Source organism: Dermochelys coriacea, chromosome 8 (assembly GCF_009764565.3).
Source record: "Dermochelys coriacea isolate rDerCor1 chromosome 8, rDerCor1.pri.v4, whole genome shotgun sequence".
NCBI lineage: Eukaryota > Metazoa > Chordata > Testudines > Dermochelyidae > Dermochelys > Dermochelys coriacea.
The window spans coordinates 65,727,524-65,746,676 of NC_050075.1; positions in this window are offsets into that span (position 1 = coordinate 65,727,524).

Genomic DNA, 19,153 nt, shown 5'->3' on the forward strand with positions numbered 1-19,153 from the left:
AGAAGTCAGTGGAATTTTTTCATTGACTCCAATGGGCATTGGATTGGGCCCAAAGTAACAATTTGTAAGCTTCTTAGATTCTTCAGACCTCATTCTTCACTCTGTTACAAATAAGCTTTGAGACAAACTATGAGGTGGTCTAAAATTTTAGATGCTCCAGAATTTGAGAAGTATGGGTTTTGAATTTCATCGGAAGTGAGCTGTAGCTCACGAAAGCTTATGCTCAGATAAATTTGTTAGTCTCTAAGGTGCCACAAGTCCTCCTTTTCTTTTTTTGAATACAGACTAACACAGCTGCTACTCTGAGAGAAAGAGACGTGTCCTAAAGGAGATTTTCTTTTATGAAACAAAGCTCTACTGGTCTCTTGTATCCATAGTAGAAAGTATACTCTTGTGAGTAAGACCTGAGTCCTATTCCCAGCTCTGCCACAATTTTGCTGTTGGACCTTGGGTCAGATGCTTAATTTCTATGTACCTCCATTCCCCCCATCTGAAAAATATGGATATATGATACTCCCTTTCTCCCACCCTTCGTCTATGTTATCTGTTTCGATCGTTAGCTTTTCAGGGTAGGGACTGTCACTTATTGTGTGTGTCCAGTGCCAAGCATAAAGGGAAACTAAATTTCCTTGGGGCCTGCGGGTGCTACATTAATACAAATAATAATGAATACCACAGTGACAGCAGACATTATGAATCTAGTCACAACTCTAGTGCCTCCGCAGGGTTGAAAGTGAGAATTATTTTACTCTGACAGAGCTTCTCGTGAATCTACCACCACAAATGAAGCAAGAGCAGTTTTAATCTTCTTGTCCTTCTATCTTTGCAAGACTCAATCCTTTGAAACTGTAGTCTTACTATATTGTCTGTATCAATGCCTATCTGATATTAGGTTGATATAATGACCCCTTTTCAAAAAAGAACTCACTGAAAAAGGCTTAAAAAAATATAAGAGTAAATGAAAATGTAGATTCAAATAATTTTTTTAAAAAATAATCTTGCCATTGTTAATTTATCTACGGAAACACAGCACTATTTCAGCGAGGCTCCATTCCTATAGTCTTTACTTTATTGAATTCAGTGGAGGTTTTGCCTAAATGAAGATTGCAGGATTGGGCTCTACAAGTGTGTGACACTTTATTATCTGTAATCCACTTGAAAACAAAAATCCATTTGAACGTCTAGTATAACTCCAAATGTTGACCAGTTAAGCATTAAACTGGATTTTCAAATGGTCTCATAAAAATACATTCATTGCCAAGCTATTGTCTTCTTACAAAATCTCTATACAATTAAACATACATATTATAAATGTATACTTCTGATAGTTTATCAAAGCCTGTTCCATTAAACTGTGTGTTTATTGTAGGCTTCATAAAGCAGAGGATATAATATAAACACCAAGACAGAAATGAAGCTGAACTATTTCATCAAAAGACTACTGCAGCCTTTGGAATAAGCTGCCAAGTAAGTTCATTGGAATGAATAGCAGAGCCAAATTTAAGAGAAAACAAGATATTTTGAGAGTGAGAGAAGAGAGCAGACACTAAGAGATTCAGTGCGAAAGCAGTTAAATGAGACTGAGAATAAGCTTGTTGGGGTAAATGGCCTGTTCCTATTAGTGATTCCATATGCCATTAAGTCCCAAGATACAGAGCTTAGGAAAGTCATATCTCCTTGCCTTAAAGTGAAGCATGGACAATATGCTTCACTTTTCCTGCTACAAATAGAGAATCCCAGCTTCCAATGCATTTTTTCCATCTATCTTTAACAGATAGCCTGTTCCCACTGATTTAGTACTAATTGCAGATTCACTTCAAGGACTGTAGCGCCACAGTAAGCAGAGACAATGACTGTGAGTGTGTTGGGGGCAGGGATTCAGGCATCCTCAGTGAAATCTGTTTGAAGAACAACAGCCATCTCTAGATGCTGGGCATCTAAGAGGGTGCTCAGGACACTCATTAACACTCTTATTCTATTGGCAGCCCACATACATATATGTCCTGATTCAAAGTCGACTGAAATGAATGGAGACACAAATTAACTTTGAATCAGAATGCCGGGGGGGGGAGGGTGAGGGTAGATACTTAGACTTGCTACTGTCTGTCTCCCGTATCAAGAAATAGTGCTAACTGAGTCACCTACCTCTTTTGCAACTACATGTGCCTCTGTGCTTCCTGCTTCTGCCTGTACCACAATACAACAGATTTCCCCACTCCTAAGCTCTGTGTTGCTTGTAGTCTGCAATAAATAAAAGTGACATCAAGATGCTTTTAAGGAATTTGAATCGTTCTCCAAGCTGCAATCTTGTGTACACACACACACATGCATAGGGCTGCCTCCAGTTGACAACCTTCCATTGGAAAGGCACATACCAACAGCAACTTGTTTCCATTCCTCTCTGATCGCCCTACCAATGTGTTAGCATGTTAAGATTCTCTTCTGAGATTGCTTGGTTGAAAGAAAAAAAAAGCTGAAGTCCAAAGTCAGGCATAGCTCCCACTGACTTCCATGGGAGTTCTACAAGTATAAGGAATGTAGGTTCTAAACATATGTATACTCTTTACACGTTTTATAATGAATTACTGACATAGGAGTGGTTAGCTTTTCTAAGAAGGGGGACTTATCTTTATTGATTGTAATGAAGAGTGTTTTCTCTCAGAAGCTTTTAGTACTGTTGAAAGAAATTACTTTTTTTTAAGCCCATCCTCAGCAAGAAAAGAAAATAAGGTTGGTGATCATTAGCCAGTTTTATTTTATTTACCGAGATAAGGTTTACAGCTATGATATGAGTCAAAAATGTCTCAAGCCCACCTATAGTAACCTTTTAACACAGAAAATGAAAATTGGGATGCTAAAATACGATGCACCATAAAGGATGATTCTGCCAAGTTATTATGGTATGTAATAGAATGTATTATTTAAATAGAAAACCACAACAAATGAACTGTGGTTCATTGTGTTAGGTCACTGGCAACTCATTACAGAATGCTTTACATGGCAGACAAGCATTCTGCAGGTCACAACTAGCACAAATCTAACCTACTCTGACTGGATTTGGACTTGTGTTACCTTTTTAAACACAAAAATAAAAACACATACACAAATCCCATCTTGTGTCTAGGTTTCCTTCATTTTAAGCTGTTGCAGACTGACTGCCCTTTATAACAAGTGCCTAGTTCACATTCACCTGTCAGTGCAACAAAGTAGAAAACAGTGGGGAAAATATTAAGCTGTAAATCTTTCCCTTCCTTCCTGCTAGGCTGATGCCAAATATTCCCCGGACAAAGGCTGAAAGTGGGCATCTAGACCAATAAGCACCACAGATCTCCCAGATTAGGACCCTTTGCATCAACGAGAGCAAATCTAATGGCATGAGAACTATTAGAGTCAGATGGCACCTAAGTAAGCAAAACACAGAAAGCAGAACTCTAGGTCACTGTTCACCAGAGTTGTAAACAAGCAAGCATCTCAAAAACTCATCTACTAGGCCTTCTCATCATTAGGAGCCAGAATATGCCCATTAGACTCACAGCAAAATAAAAATCATATCAATAAAGGGGAAAGTGCTACATTTCCTTATGCATGGATGCCAACATAGCTGCTAGAACAAATGTCATGTTCGGGGTGAGACCTTTGTGTCATGATCTCACCTTGAACATACTTGTTCAGGGAGCTGAAAGACTAGACTGAAGCAAAAATGGTGAGGAGAGGAGGAGGAGGCAGCACTCAGGTCTGGCCTCCACACCAAATTGTATAGGGTTAACTAAAGATGTGATTTTCATCTGCTGTAGTGAAATAGGTGAAGCTTTGTGTATAGGCAATCTTAGATGGATTTAAACTTGGTTTATGTCAGTTTGGCTTGTCCTCCACATTTACAGGAGCAAGTAAAACAGATATAACCAGATTTTAAACTGATGCGCGGACACATACACACACACACACACACAGGCTTCTACTAGTTTAACTAAACCAGTTTAAGTTTGTGTGTAGACAAGCCTTGAGAATTGTTTGCATCAAAAGAGAACCAGGAAAGAAAGATGCAACAGGGTATAAAGAACAACAAAACCTGCTGATAGGAACAGTTTGCTCCCAATAAACATTTTCAAGTACCTATATTTTTCCTTATTGTCTGACTTCAATTAAGGTGACCTCATATTCAGCGTGAATTTAGGCATGTTTTTTTCTCCTTGCAAAAGAAAGAGCCAATGTTGCCTAGTGGGTGCAGAAGCCTTGGTGTCAGGAATCCTAGATTCTGTTCCTTGTTTTGTCACTAACTCAGTTTACATATGTGTAAAATGTTGAAAGTCATACACCCACCCTAGAATTCCTATCATAGGGCTTCTGTGAAGTTTAATTAATTTTGCCAGAGCTTCTTCAATTTCTCCACTCAAAGTGCAAAGTATAATTATTTTATTACTATAATTACTTTTAAGATCATGGGTACCCAGGTGTGCTTAAACTCACTTATCTTTAACAGGAATCCATTATAGAGTGAAAAAGATAGATTTCTACTTTTATTAGTCTAACCAAATCAGAATAAGGATTGAAGGGGGAAATGATATAATCAGCAGACTAACATATATAGTTTATCTTTAGAAGACTGGGAGAAAACCTATCTAACTATAAGTTTTTGCTGGTCTTTAAAGAGAGGTGGTAAATTTGCTTTTCATTTAATGCCTGAGCTGAAGCCCACTGATATTAATGGCAGTCTTTCCACTGACTTTGATGAGCTTTGGATCATGTTCTTAAAGGGCTTGATTATGTGCACAAAGTGCTGATGTATCCATACTAAAACAATGTAGTTTAGCGACTGCAATGATACCTCTGGCTAGGTCATCCACCGGGACTGAACCCAGGCCCGGGATCCACAGCTGTGAACCAGGATCCATAACTGTGAACACCAATTCTTGACATGCATCATCCTCCATTGCCATTGACTCCAATTGGAGTTAAAGGCATTCAGTACCTCACATGAGCACCCAACACCTTACAGCACGACTCTACTTGATTATATAGGTTTTGCTATATGTTTTTATTTAACTAAAGTGGTGACATGCCAAAGGGAAAAAGAGAGGTAATAGCTGGAGGGACACAGTAGCTGCTTTGAAGACTGAAGGGCGAATTTGGCAGGGGATCATTCTTTGCATTGGATTCTTTCCCTCATGCTTGAATACTCCATATAGCATCTGATTTAAAGCGCAATGAGTCGTTCCATTGACTTCAATGGGCTTTAGATTGGGCCCATAATTCACTCAACTATGAGCAAAAACTTAATTCAAAGAATCCATCTGCAATCTGAATTAAGATTTTAGAAGAAACACATACACTTTAGTTCACAGATTAAGTAAAATGTATGGAGAGAGAGAGAGAGAGAGAGAATATCTTGCATAACTGGAACAAAACAAAATGGAACCATTTAAATACACAAACTGTTACATACAAACCAGAAAGTATCCAAACTGTTAAAAAAATAAATCTGACTAAGGGAACAGTGAACTAGAGAAACTGAAGGCTGTTTGTAGGGACTAGTATGAGAAAATGTACTATTCCATGAGAAGTTAAAAGTTAGAGTTGGGAAAATACCTCAAAACATTTTCCACAAAAATTCAAATAAAAATGGAATTTGCTTTGCCTCAGTTGAATTGCTCATGGTCATAAAGTTAAGCACCTTTGCAGTATCATGGGCCTTGTCACTACTGGTAAATTCACTATATCCTTTTACTTGCACACAATAAAATAATAAATACTTCCTGTGTTTAGAATGATATGGAGTCCATGAATACTACTTTTCAAATCCATCCAGGGGATATGCAACATATGAGACAAGTATTTAGAATTTATGGGTCCAATCCTCCCCTCTTTGGGTTTGCCATTGGCTTCAACAGGAGCAAGCTTGGGCCCAAAGCTTGTAAAATACAACTACACCCATTTTAAATAATTGGGCATAGAAATACAATCCAGCCTTGTTAACTACTCTTCCAGGGTGTGGGGGGGGTTCATATTTTTACATCATTGAAGGACATAGGTACCATATTCAGTGTTTCTTGGAATAGCATTAGAGTAGTAACCTACACTGTAATATCTGATGCTGTGATATAATATCCAGTTTTATTCTTGGGTCTTCAAAGACCCTTCCCCGGCCTTCCGCCCAGTTTACTAATCACAGAAATTCTTCAGACTGGTTTGCCCCCTAATTTTTTACCTTCTTACATTTATAATTCTCATCTCATGGCAGAATCTATTTAAACATGGCTCACAAGTTAATAGTTAAACTTGTTGTTTGTAGTACCATTAATATAGGTCAAGCAGCACAATAGTTACAACTGCTGAGAGGGAAGGTACATAAAGACACAGTAAGCAGTTCAAGACCTTATTACAACATGTCTGTCAAATGCAGAGGTACAAACAAAGTGTCTGATTCATCAAAAAGATAACTCCTGCTGACAATACACACTGTTCCCTGGAGTCTCTTACATGTGACTCAAAAATTAAAACTGGAAATGTACACTACACAGACACATACTTGCAAACAGGGATATGTTTCAGCTCAGTGAGCATTTCTATGCAAAATGACAAATGTATGCACTGGGATGATTTCTGCTCTCATTTGCACTGGTGAGACTCCATGTAACTCCATCAACTTTAATGGAATTCTCTGGTGTAACAGAGGGAAGAATTTTTTCCACGTGCCTAAGGACACTCATTTTTCACCATGGGATGCAACATGCATAATGCCTACAAAGAGATTACCTATGCCTTATTCAAGAATATTAAAAAGAACAGGCCTCTGTCAACAAAAGCTAGTATTTCAGAAATACCAGCCGTAAGTACTTTTTTCACAACTAAATGGCATCTTAAAACTTGGAAAACATGTTACTTATGCCAGTGCAGTCATGCAGTGAGTGCCTGTTCAAATTCCATCATTCTGAGCTGAGGTTCCCAAACTAAAATGAATTCCCAGGCAAAACACTTAGTTAACCTGGAGTTAAAGCTGAAAGAATCTATCGTGTACTTCAGCTGAATAAAAACGTACTGATATAATTTTGTATTACAGTAGCATGTAGAGGCTTCAGTCAAGATTAGGCAGGGGGACCAGATGTCCCAATTTTATAGGGACAGTCCATGATTGTGGGGCTTTTTTCTTATATAGTAACCTATTACCCACCCCTTGTTCCGATTTTTCACACTTGCTAGCTGGTTCACCCTAAGATAGGACCCCTCTGGGTAGAAAACATACAAACACATAGTAAGAAACAGTCTTTGCCTCAGGAGCTTGCAGTCTATGGACAAGGCAAACAAAGAAAATATTATTGTCCCTATTGTCAAAAGGGAAACTGCGGCACAGAGAGTTATATGACATCTCAAGGTCGCAGAAGAAATCTCTGGCAGACACAGGAATGCACACTGACACTGCTGAATCTCTGGTCAGTACCTTAACTGCAGACCATCTTTTTTCTTTCCAAGAAACCTTGTCATTTTGTCAAAAAATTAGACAAAGTTGACTGTCAGAGCAGAATTAAGGTTATTTGGGGACTTCCTCTCCTCATTGGCATGTTATATGGTTCACAAAAAATTCACAGTTTTCATTAAAGCCATCCATCTACATGCTATACATGGAAGGTTCAATTAATATCTAAATAATTCCATAATCAATCACCATTCCCTTCCCAAAAAAGAAAAATATAGCAAAGACCATTTTTGGCAAGACCAACAGAATAAAATAAGTTGGAGTTTCCTGACCAAGCCATTTGAAGATGTGATGAGCCAAAGAATATTTGTACATTTTAACATTTTCACATTATTTGCACCCGAACATCCCAAAATCTCTTTGCCAATTCACTGCAAGTTTGCAGAAAAATTTTACTCATGACTAAGCTCACAAGTGAAAGGTCAAGTCAGTGTGATTTTGATGAATTTAGGGAGGGAATGTAAGTGACAAAACAACCCTTTCTTGCTGGTGTGTGTGAGAAACTGTATGAAGCAACATCTAATAATATATATGACTAAATATACAACTGTTAATAAAAAAAAGACATTCTGAGAAGAGACCGCTCTGGAGTAGCCTGAAGTTAGGCTTCTTCTATGTAAAAAATATAATCAAGAATTGTTTCAAACAGTGTTTACCTATTGGTATGCAAAGGTATTTTTTTCACATTTCTCATGTAAAATACTTTTAGTTCTATGGTACCTGTTATCCAGGATCTGAAGCTTTTTATTATCTCTGGGCTGGTGTAACTTTGGGCTGGTGTAAAGCAGCATAGCTCAATATTACTTAATGGAGCTCCACTTATTTAACTAGCTGAGAACCTTGCCCATTGAGAACTTATAAAGCTTCACAACATCCCTATGATGTAGCAAAGGGATATGTAGGGAATTTTATTCATCTGCACTGAAACGCAGTGATCATGGAAGGAGTTTCAAGCATTTCAAGCGGTGTGAATTTCACCTAAGAAGTACAGCTTCAGGAGCAGTATTGTTAGAGTTGACGTTATGTGAGATAGTTGTTACTCATATTCTCAGGGGAAGAGGTATTCAATATGCATAAATATACTCACATGGTTTTCTTTGGAATCTTGGGTTTGGAATAACAGCAGGATAGGAACAGGGGTGGGCAAACAACGGCCCGGGGGCTGCTTTCGGCCCATCAGAGTTTTTATCGGCCATCGAGCTCCTGATGGAAGCAGGGCTGGGGCTTGCCCAGCTCTGCCTGCCCAGCGCTCCCCAGCCCTGACTCACAATTCCCTTCTTCCAGCACACGCAGAGCCACATGGCACAGGCACGACTTCACCACGCTGTTTCCAGAATTGGAACCCTGAACCTATGCGGCAGCATCCCCCCGCATGCGGTACTACACCCATTCTCCCGGTCTCCTATGGCCCGACCCTGAAGAGCCTCGAAACTGCCCAGGGGCCACACCCATCCCAGCTAGGGTGCCTCTGCCTGTGGCAGTGTCTGATACAGCCGCCTTGGTGACACTGCCAGCAGGGCTCTTAGGAGTCCCCAGAACCACCCCTGTAGAGCCCCACCACCACACCACACCCCATGAGCCCCTCTCTTCCCACCTCAGTAACATCCTTATAGAGCCCCCACCATGCAACACCCCATAGAGTCCCCATACAATTTCCATACCCAGATGCGGCCTCAGGCCAAAAGCTTCCCTCCTCCCCGCTCCAAGGTAGAACTTCTGTTGGGCTAGTCCCCTCTTGTGTTCCTTACTAAGAGCAAATGGACAAATCACTAGATAAAGCTTACTAAAACTTTTTTTTAAAAGAAACACTTTAAAATAATATCAACACTGCATCTTCAAGTTGTTGTGCATTGTTTGTGGGGTGTGTTTTCCCCTCTAAAAAAATCAGTGGGAGCATACAATTCAAGTGCACTCACAACTCTTTGTAAATCAACTACTACAATTGTAACTGACATCACAAAATAAAAGCACTCCAAAAGGAAGTTGAAAGCCTTCCCCTTAAGGAGGTATTGCGACTAGACTGGTAATGCAGCACATAAGGTACTTTAGATAACACACAGTGGTGACTATTTTGCCTGCAATGCGTCAGCAAAAATAGTTGCAACAGTAATGGAATTTTAGGCATTCATGATGAAATCTTTGCTATTCTAAATTACAGATCTTCACTGAAAGTTTTACATGTTGCAGTTTCCTTGACTGAGATGAGATGAGCTCTACTTTAGAGCAGATGTACAGGAAACCATACTACAAGATGGTTCCTCCCCATTGAGATTAAATGGAGCTGAATTCTTTATGTGCAGTGACCGCTCATTATTGCTAACAACAGGCATAGCATAATATTTTTCCCAGCATGAGAATGCACCAGTTGAAACTACAGATTTAAGGGTGAAAGCCTGCCTTAAAGGGGACAAATGGAGTAGCAGTGGGAGAGGGAAGTATCCAGGAACCATCCTGACAGCACAAGGGAGGATGGCGGAAGGAAGACTAGGGGGCACTATTTTCCACACCACATGTTCCTGCTGCTCCATAAGAGAAGGGAACTCTCCCCACTCCCTCCCAAGACCTGTTGCTGCTGGCAGCATACACATGACTGGGTAGGGTTGTGCCCTGAGACAGTATAATGAAATCTTGGTCCTATGCTCAGGGAAGCACTGTGCTGGAATCCTGGGTTGCTGGGGCACAGGGAAAAGACTTTGTCTTCTTGCCCCCCAACAAGACAAGATTTCATCCTAATTGGATATCTGCTGGATTTCAGTTTGTGACACTCAGTCATATTTGCAATGGGGAAACAATATTCCAAATCCCATCCTAATTAAACTATCTAAACCAATTTTATTAGCACCTTAAAAAAAAATTACTTGTTCTAATGGCAAGGATTTAAGCATTCTCTCAACCCAGCTCAGTGAACAAGAGGGGCTCATCTACCCACGAAAGTTGTACCAGTTCAACTAAAGATGTGATGTCGCTGATTTAGTGAAACCTTGTACAACTGTGTGTGTGGATACATCAATTAACATGGCTTACATGGGTTTAGCTTGCCTCTTAAATTACCAATAGAAACATCCACACACAAAGTTGACCAAGTTTAACTAAGTCAGTTTAACATCACACCTTTCATAAAATGTGTGCAGCTTTGTGTGTAGACTGGTGGGTCATGATGAGAAGATGAGTGCAAGCAAACATGTCTTCATGAATGCCAGTGCCCTGCCAGTGAATCTATGAAGCAGTGGAGGTAGCATCCGATTGGAGAGCCATGCATCCCATTCCTGGTGATCCTCTCCTGGAAATAAGAAGCAATAAATGGAGAATGTAGACTATGTTAAGTGGTGTGTTCATACTGTGCAGGATTGGGCCCAGTTATTCTGCTGTAATGCAGAAAATAATCCATTTCTGTACTGTTTTAAGGGCTTGTCCGGTTGAGGATGCCATTTTGAAAGTGTCTGATAAAACATTTAGAAAGCTGCAAATAGGAAAGTCACAACACAACACTTCAACAACCTGCTTGGACAATAGGGCTTTTGTATATTTTACTGACTCTAGGGCTGAATCATATCATTCCAAATTCTCCAAGTAGCTTATCAGAACAATGGTGTTAAAGCAATTGGGGCTTAAAGCGCAGTACAAAGTACCACCACATAGCAGCCAGCTTTCAACATTGTTGGTAATCAAATCAAATAAGATAAACAAGGAACACCTAATTCATTCTCAAACCACTTAGGCCTTTTTTCTTTAAGGAAGATTATTTAAATCTTCCATCCCTTTCCACATGCAGAAAGCCACAGGTTTACATGTTTGGCCTGCCTTTTTTTCCCTCCTCTTTTTTTTTTTAACTCAAACAGGCCTCAGAGTTCCCTTTGGCTTAGTGGGTCTTTCACAGAAGGCTCAAAATCAATTAAGACTTTGTTTAAATTAGTCTGTCCAATGGAGTCTGACTGATTAGAAAACAGAGTTGTGGGTACTATCAGATGCCAGTAGCTAGGTTGGTTGGCTTGATCAAGGTAAGGCATGTTGAATTACAATAATTGTTTGAATAGCATTCAAAATGTATACGGTGCTTTACAGATATCTAAGATGCCTCCCACCAATATATTATGGCCCCACCCGAGAGACCCATCCAGAAGAGTTAAAAGTGTATTCGCAGCAGACATTATCAATGTGACAGGTTTCAGAGTAGCAGCCGTGTTAGCTTATGCTCTAATAAATTTGTTAGTCTCTAAGGTGCCACAAGTACTCCTTTTCTTATTATCAATATGGTTACCTCTCACATATGATGTGGTAGTTAGAGACATTGACAAGGCTGAAGCTTCACTCAGACAACCTTTAGCAATAGGATCAGGATTAGCCTCAAATCCCATAAGAATTTATTATAAAGCCCCACAGCTAAAGCCATGGAAAATCCATTTGAGCAGAACAGAATCTTCATGTGCAGCAATGGCACCACTGGAGTTTAGGCTGAAAGGGTTGTTCTGCACAGCATATGGCTCATTGAAAGAAACATTTTCCTAATGTAATTGTTTCCACTATGGAACGTGCATAGGTGAGGATCAGCAATGTACTGTTGCTTGTGAAAATCTAATATAGTGAGAGGAATTTAGGGATCATAGCAACATTGTGGGTTGCAAGTTTCTTGCAACAACAAAACCTCTAAGCTGTGTTAGAAGAGGTAAGGAAATGAACAAGCAGCAGCAGTGGGGTAAGTCACTAAGGTTGGAGGCAGCTCACGTAAAAAAGTAATACAGTGATGGATCAAAACACTACAACTCACAAGTGTTACATTACAGTGCTTGGATCTGTTACCATAGAATGCTATAAATTTTTTTTTTAACTAAGGGAAATGTTTTTAGCAGCAGTGGCAGTGGTGGTTACTACAGGCCACTCAAAGGCTTAATCTTCCAAGGTGTGCTCAACACTGAGCAGGATCAGCCTCCCAGGCCAGATCCAAAGCCCTCTAACATCAGTGGAAAGAGTCCCAAATGAGTAAAGATGAAGACAGTGGAAAAGAGGGTAAAGAAAAGGGTCGGAGAAGAGAAGGATCTGGAGGGGGGGGGGAGGGGAGGGAGCAGGACCAAAAGAGTGAGGAAGAGGCAGGATGGATAAATGTTTGTATTTGAAGTGACAAAATGTACTTTAACCTACTTAGTCAAAAACATTGTGATCCAGCCTATTTCCCTTGAATATCTTGCATTCCATTAGTCACTAAATCCCACTGATATAAGAGAGCATGCGGCAAAGTTTTCGTTTCTGCCAAAGCATTAGGTTTGTTGCAAAATTTCATGATGTTTCGCAAGCTTCTGGGAATTTTAAATAGGAGGGAGGGGTGATTCTCCTTTCAGTCCCAGCATTTTAAATCACTAACACCAATGTAATAACTCTTGATTCACCCTAGTCTAATGAAAGGAAGATTCTGGAGCAGTATTATTTTTGTAAAAAGAAATTATAGAGTAGGCTTGAGCTTGCTCCCAAACAAGTCTTCAGTAGAAGCAGTGCTGATTAAAAACAATTAAGTAAATAGATCAAAGTACATTTTTATATCAAAAACAAACCTTTGCCTCTCCCATCTTTCCTTCAGTCTATAAAATAGTGATCTTTAGAGCTAGTCAGAAACAGAATTTCCATCCTGCAAGAAATTCTAACATTTTGAAATTCTCCTTTGTCCCAAATTAGGGAAAAATATCAAAATTTTTAAATTTATTGTGGAATGCAAATTCCAAAATATTCCATTTCAAAAACATCAAAATTACCTTATTGAAACATTTTATTTCAACAACATCAAAACAATATAAAATACAACATATTATATATGGTAATATATAAAACATAGTATTAAAATTAAAATTAATTAAAATTAAACATTACAAAAAGTTTTAATACATTAAACGTTGAAATGAAATAAGAAAGTTTGAACAAAACAAACGAGGCCTAAACAAAGCAAGAAAATAAAAATGAAAAAGTTCATTTTGATTTGAATCATTCTAAATATTTTCCATGGAAAATTGTCAAAACAAACATGTTCCCATGAAAGATTTATTAAAACAGCATTTTCAATGGAAAACTGTTCCAGCAAAAAAATTTCGACCAGCTCTACAGATCTTGCTTCTCTTCATCTCCATCAGGAAGCTAATCCAATGTATGTTGAAGTGAATGGGAGTCTTTCCATTTACTTCAATAGACTTTGGATCAGGTCCCTGGTCTTCTCCTCTATTCCATATCACTTCTCTGCCCTCTTTTCTACTGACTCTCACCTTTGTACACTTAAAGTTCCGGTAGACAGCTGACACCCTTTCCATTCCAACCTGCACAGCTGACTCCACTACTGCTGGTATTTTTCCTTTAACTTATCTCCCCGATCTTGGTCCAATCTGTTTGTTTGTTTTTTAAGTTCCCAGATAATTTGTAAACCATCGTGACATTTGGTATAAAATTCTAAACCTTTTTTTAAATCCTGAAACTTTGTTGCTTCCCCCTCCGTCCCAGTGAGAGAAATTCCCACATAACTTCTCATGTGGTATTTGTCCTGGGGCATAAAAAATCACTTGTTTTCTTTTCTGAGATCTCACAAGTTCACAAAACAACTGAATGGGAAGTCATCTGCTCAATTTGGCATCCTTCCCTCATTACTGAGTCCAGAATTTGTCATGCCTGTTAATGTGAAATGAGGATCAATATTCATTGTTCAGTCATTACATTTAATCAATTGATGTGCCAAACCTTGCACACAACAAGGAGTTAGGGACAATGCCACTAACTAGCAGTTATTTTAATTTTGCTGTTGGGATTAAATTTGAGAGACACAGAATTTAAACAAATTTGGAAAAATATAGACTTTTAATTACATACTGTGAATGAGCTGAGCCCCTCTATCACCCTCAGTTAACACCTGGCTCTGAGACAATGACAAACCATGTTCCTAGGGTTTGGCTTTATTTAGTGACTCTGGTTTGTTAAACAGTGTACTACAAACCCCAGCCTAAGATCCCCTCCCTAAATTTTGCGGTTTCTAGGGTTTTCTACCAGAAGCTCCTCATCTTTCTCCTCATTCCATCTGGCACGGTGAGACATTCCCACACCTCTGAAAGCCCGAGTATGCTACACCTTAAAGGTAAGAGCTGCACATCACACCAGATGTTGCAATCCCCTATCATGTTTTGTATGAGCACTTTCATTGTATCTTCCCACACGTGGCGTTTGTAATAAGTTGGGAAGGGCAATATCCTTGCAGAACAACATCTGCTGCTAGCTCCTCACAAGCCTGAGCTAAAGGCCGCTGAAGTCAACAGGAGTCTTTCCAGATACATGTGGTATTACTAACTAGGCACCCAAGGGTAGTACTGGGCCCTTATCAAAGTGGGGGGCTCTCCTTCTCTTCAGTCTCCTCATGTACATATTAATAACAATTTGATTTATTATAACCAAAGGAATCACAGTCCCCTTAGTTTTCCTTTAACGTGAGCCTAGAAGCAAAGTGCTTCTCACTCACTGCATACACTGGAAAAGCAGAAAATATAAGTGGATGGGGAGAGCCTCAAGAGGGGATAATCAGAATCCCATTTGAAAGGCCTTTGCCTTTAACTTAAAAGCATGTACAAGTCCAGGCAAGTATGTGGGCTTCATTATACAAATAGCTGTTGATTACCCTGGGAAGAGATGAGGCATATTGCATTAAATACAAGGCAACAAGGTGGAATGATGAAATCCTGCTCACCTTATTCACATGAGCAAGTCCCACTGAACAGCAAAAAGAGGTCCCTATGTAAGTGAAAGAATGAGTTGCTTATGTGAAAGTAAGCCCATTTCTTGGGAAATGGAGTACCCTTGCTGATATGAAAGAGAAAGAGTGGAGAGGGAACATCTGGCGTATAGCAGCATTGCTCCACTGAGCCAGATTTATATCACTGAAGGATCCGATCCTAAATATTTTACTTTCTGATCTAGAACTTTTGCTGGACATTACAAAAGAGGGAGGAAAGGGGGAGTGATGTTGGTGGGTTGATTTTTAAGTGAATATAGTGTTCACGGAAAGCTGCCAGATGTCAGTGAACAAATACGTCCTGTTTATCGACAAAACACGTAAAGCATGGCAACATTGCCAACACCATCCTGCCTATGTGCCTTTACCCTGACCTGGAATGACCATTTCTAGGGTTAAGAGTTGAGTCTCTGTACTCCTTTGCCTCTCTGCTGGGAGTACAAACCAAGTTACTAGCTGTGGTGATGGTTTTGTAATGTAGACACACACGAGGAAACGGGCTGACAGCACCAAACTCTTTTCTTATATCAAGCTTCCCATTTATCATTCTTGTACTAGTAATATTATTAAATCACTATTATCATATATTTGTATTACTATAGTCCTGAAAGGTCACAGTCAGGCCTGGAGCCTCATTGTCCTGGGTACTATACAAACATAAAATAAAAGATAGTTTCCTGCCTGTCATGGGTGCATTCAGTGCAGGTGGCACCTCCTCCTGGCTGTCCTGGGGATTAGCACTGGCTAGGTGTTGCACCCTCCTTTGGCCCATCATCATCTCGCCCTGTGGTCCTTCTCACTCCAGGAACTTCAGCCTCCTCCTCATGACTCAGCCCTCCAGCCAGACCACCACATGGCTTCTCCTTCTGGGGATTACCCAAAGTCCTTCCGCAAAAACAGTCTCAGGCAGTCTTCTCCAGTACTGCTCTGATGGTGCCACCTCTCCAGTGGTCAATAGAGAAACCCAGGCCCACCCACTACTCTGGGCTCCAGTCCAGGGACCCTCAACTCGGCAGTTCTGGGCTTTACTCTCTCTACCCTGACTGCTTCTTCCCTGGACTGCTTCTAGTCTTCTGGTCCATCCCCGCCCTCCTTTCTCTGGATATAATCAGCTCCAAACCCTCTTCCCAGGAATGACTGCATCTTTCCCAGCAGCCCCTGTCTGTTGCCAGCTTCCTGACTTTATATGCCCTCATCCATTCCTGCCCAGCTGTGTCTGCTTGCCATCAGTTCCCTCCTCCCTGGCTCTTCCTCCAGGTGCACCTGTGGAGTTAATAGGCCCTATCTGGCTCCCTTACTCCTTCCAGTCCTATGTGGGGTGGACACCCCATCACATTGCCCCAGAGACCTTACAGTGTATTCAGGGCACCATGGGGGGGCACCTGCTCCCTCCCCTCCCCCCCACCCCACCCCCGAGTTTCATACCACAATTTGGGTGAAGTTAGCACCAGAACGGAAGATACTGCCCCTCCTCCTCCTGATGAGGAGATGCTGCCCTTCCTCCACCCCCGTCCCCACAATGGAGCTGCTGCCATCTGCAGCTACTGTGCTGCCCCTGCCTCCCCTCCACACACCCCCCCCAATGGAGCCGCCACTGGCTGCGTTGCTCAGGACTGGGAGCCTGCCTCCTGATCTTGCTGCGCCAACCCAGGCAGGGACAGATGTCAGGGTGTCCTTCCCCTAGCCATCGTAACCTGGCAGGCAGAAAGTGCCCCTCACCCCCAGCCCCTGCCCCACGGAGCTGCTGCCACTGTGCCAACTAGGGACCGAGCACATGACTGGCCCTGCAACAGCAGAACACCCTCGGACACAGTCCCTCCCTGCACCCTGTCTGAACCCTGCCCACTCACAGCGCCTAGCTACCCATTCCGTGCATCCTGAGGTACAACTCTGCCACACAAAGCCTCTAGCTACCCCCTCCCAGCACCCTGAGCTGCACCCCACCCACACACAGCCCAAGCTACCCCATTCCTTGCATCCTGAGGTACACCCCGGCCAACACACACTATCCCTAGCTACCCCCTGCCTGCACCCTCAAACTTTTTGATCTGAGCCCCCCCACACACACACACACACTTTGAGTTATAATTTTTAGTTGCACTCTTCACCCCATTATCTGCAACAACAAAAAAATAGAAAAGGAGTACTTGTGACATCTTAGAGACTAACAAATTTATTTGAGCATAAGCTTTCGTGAGCTACAGCTCACTTCATCGGATGCATTCAGTGGAAAATACAGTGGGGAGATTTATATACACACACAGAGAACATGAAACAATGGATTTTATCATACACACTGTAAGGAGAGTGATCACTTAAGATGAGCCATCACCAGCGCGGGGGGGGGGGGGAGCGGGGAAAGGAGGAAAACCTTTCATGGTGACAAGCAAAGTGGGCCATTTCCAGCAGTTGACAAGACGTCTGAGGAACAGTGGGGGGCGAAATAACATGGGGAAATAGTTTTACTTTGTGTAATGACCCATCCACTCCCTGTCTCTATTCAAGCCTAAGTTAATTGGATCCAGTTTGCAATTAATTCCAATTCAGCATTCTCTCGTTGGAGTCTGGTTTTGAAGTTTTTTTGTTGAAGAATAGCCACTCTCAGGTCTGTAATCGAGTGACAAGAGAGATTGAACTGTTCTCCAACTGGTTTTTGAATGCTATAATTCTTGACATCTGATTTGTGTCCATTCATTCTTTTACGTAGAGACTGTCCAGTTTGACCATGTACATGGCAGAAGGTCATTGCTGGCACATGATGGCATATATCACATTGGTAGATGCACAGGTGAACGAGCCTCTGATAGTGTGGCTGATGTGATTAGGCCCTATGATGGTGTCCCCTGAATAGATATGTGGACAGAGGTGGCAACGGGCTTTGTTGCAAGGATAGGTTCCTGGGTTAGTGGTTCTGTTGTATGGTGTGTGGTGTGCGGTTGCTGGTGAGTATTTGCTTCAGGTTGGGGGCTGTCTGTAAGCAAGGACTGGCCTGTCTCCAAGAAGATCTCCTGGAAATGGCCCACCTGGATTATCACCATGAAAGGTTTTCTTCCTTCCCACCCCAACCCCCGCCACCTTCCTGCTGGGTAATAGCTCTTCGTAGTGATCACTCTCCTTACAGTGTGTAGGATAAAACCCATTGTTTCATGTTCTCAGTGTGTGTATATAAATCTCCCCACTGTATTTTCCACTGATGAAGTGAGCTGTAGCTCACGAAAGCTTATGCTCAATAAATTGTTAGTCTCTAAGATGCCACAAGTACTCCTTTCTTTTTGCGGAATATAGACTAACACAGCTGCTACTCTGAAACCTGTCATTATGCAAGGCACTGAATTCCGCTGTATGGAGTGGAAATCTATCAACTTCATGAAAAAAACTCATATGGATACAGACAGATATCATCTTCCTCTCCAAATGCAAACAGATGGACATCCTACCAAAAGGACTGAAGGTAAAAAATCCATTACAATCTACATACCACACAGACTATATGCTGACAGCTTGTGCCACACACCTCTCAAAGAAACTGTGGAAGCACCTGATTAACATCCTCTACAGCAAACAGGGAAAGAATAAGAATGAGCTCTCAAAACTGGATAATCTCATAAAAAAACAACCTTCCACACAAACTTCCTTGTGGCTGGACTTTACAAAGCTAGACAAGACATTACAACACAGACTTTGCTTCTCCTACAAAAGAAAAAGGACACTAAACTATCTAAACTAGTACATGCCAAAAGGGGCCACAACACAACCCACCCGCAATATTGTTAATCTATCGAACTAAACTCTTAGCCCCTTAGCCCAGCAGAAGAATCTGTCCTATCTCGGGGCCTCTCCTTTGCCCCTCCACCCCCACGAACATGATACAGTTCTGTGGTGACCTAGAATCCTATTTTGACGTCTCCGACTCAAGGAATATTTCCAACACACCT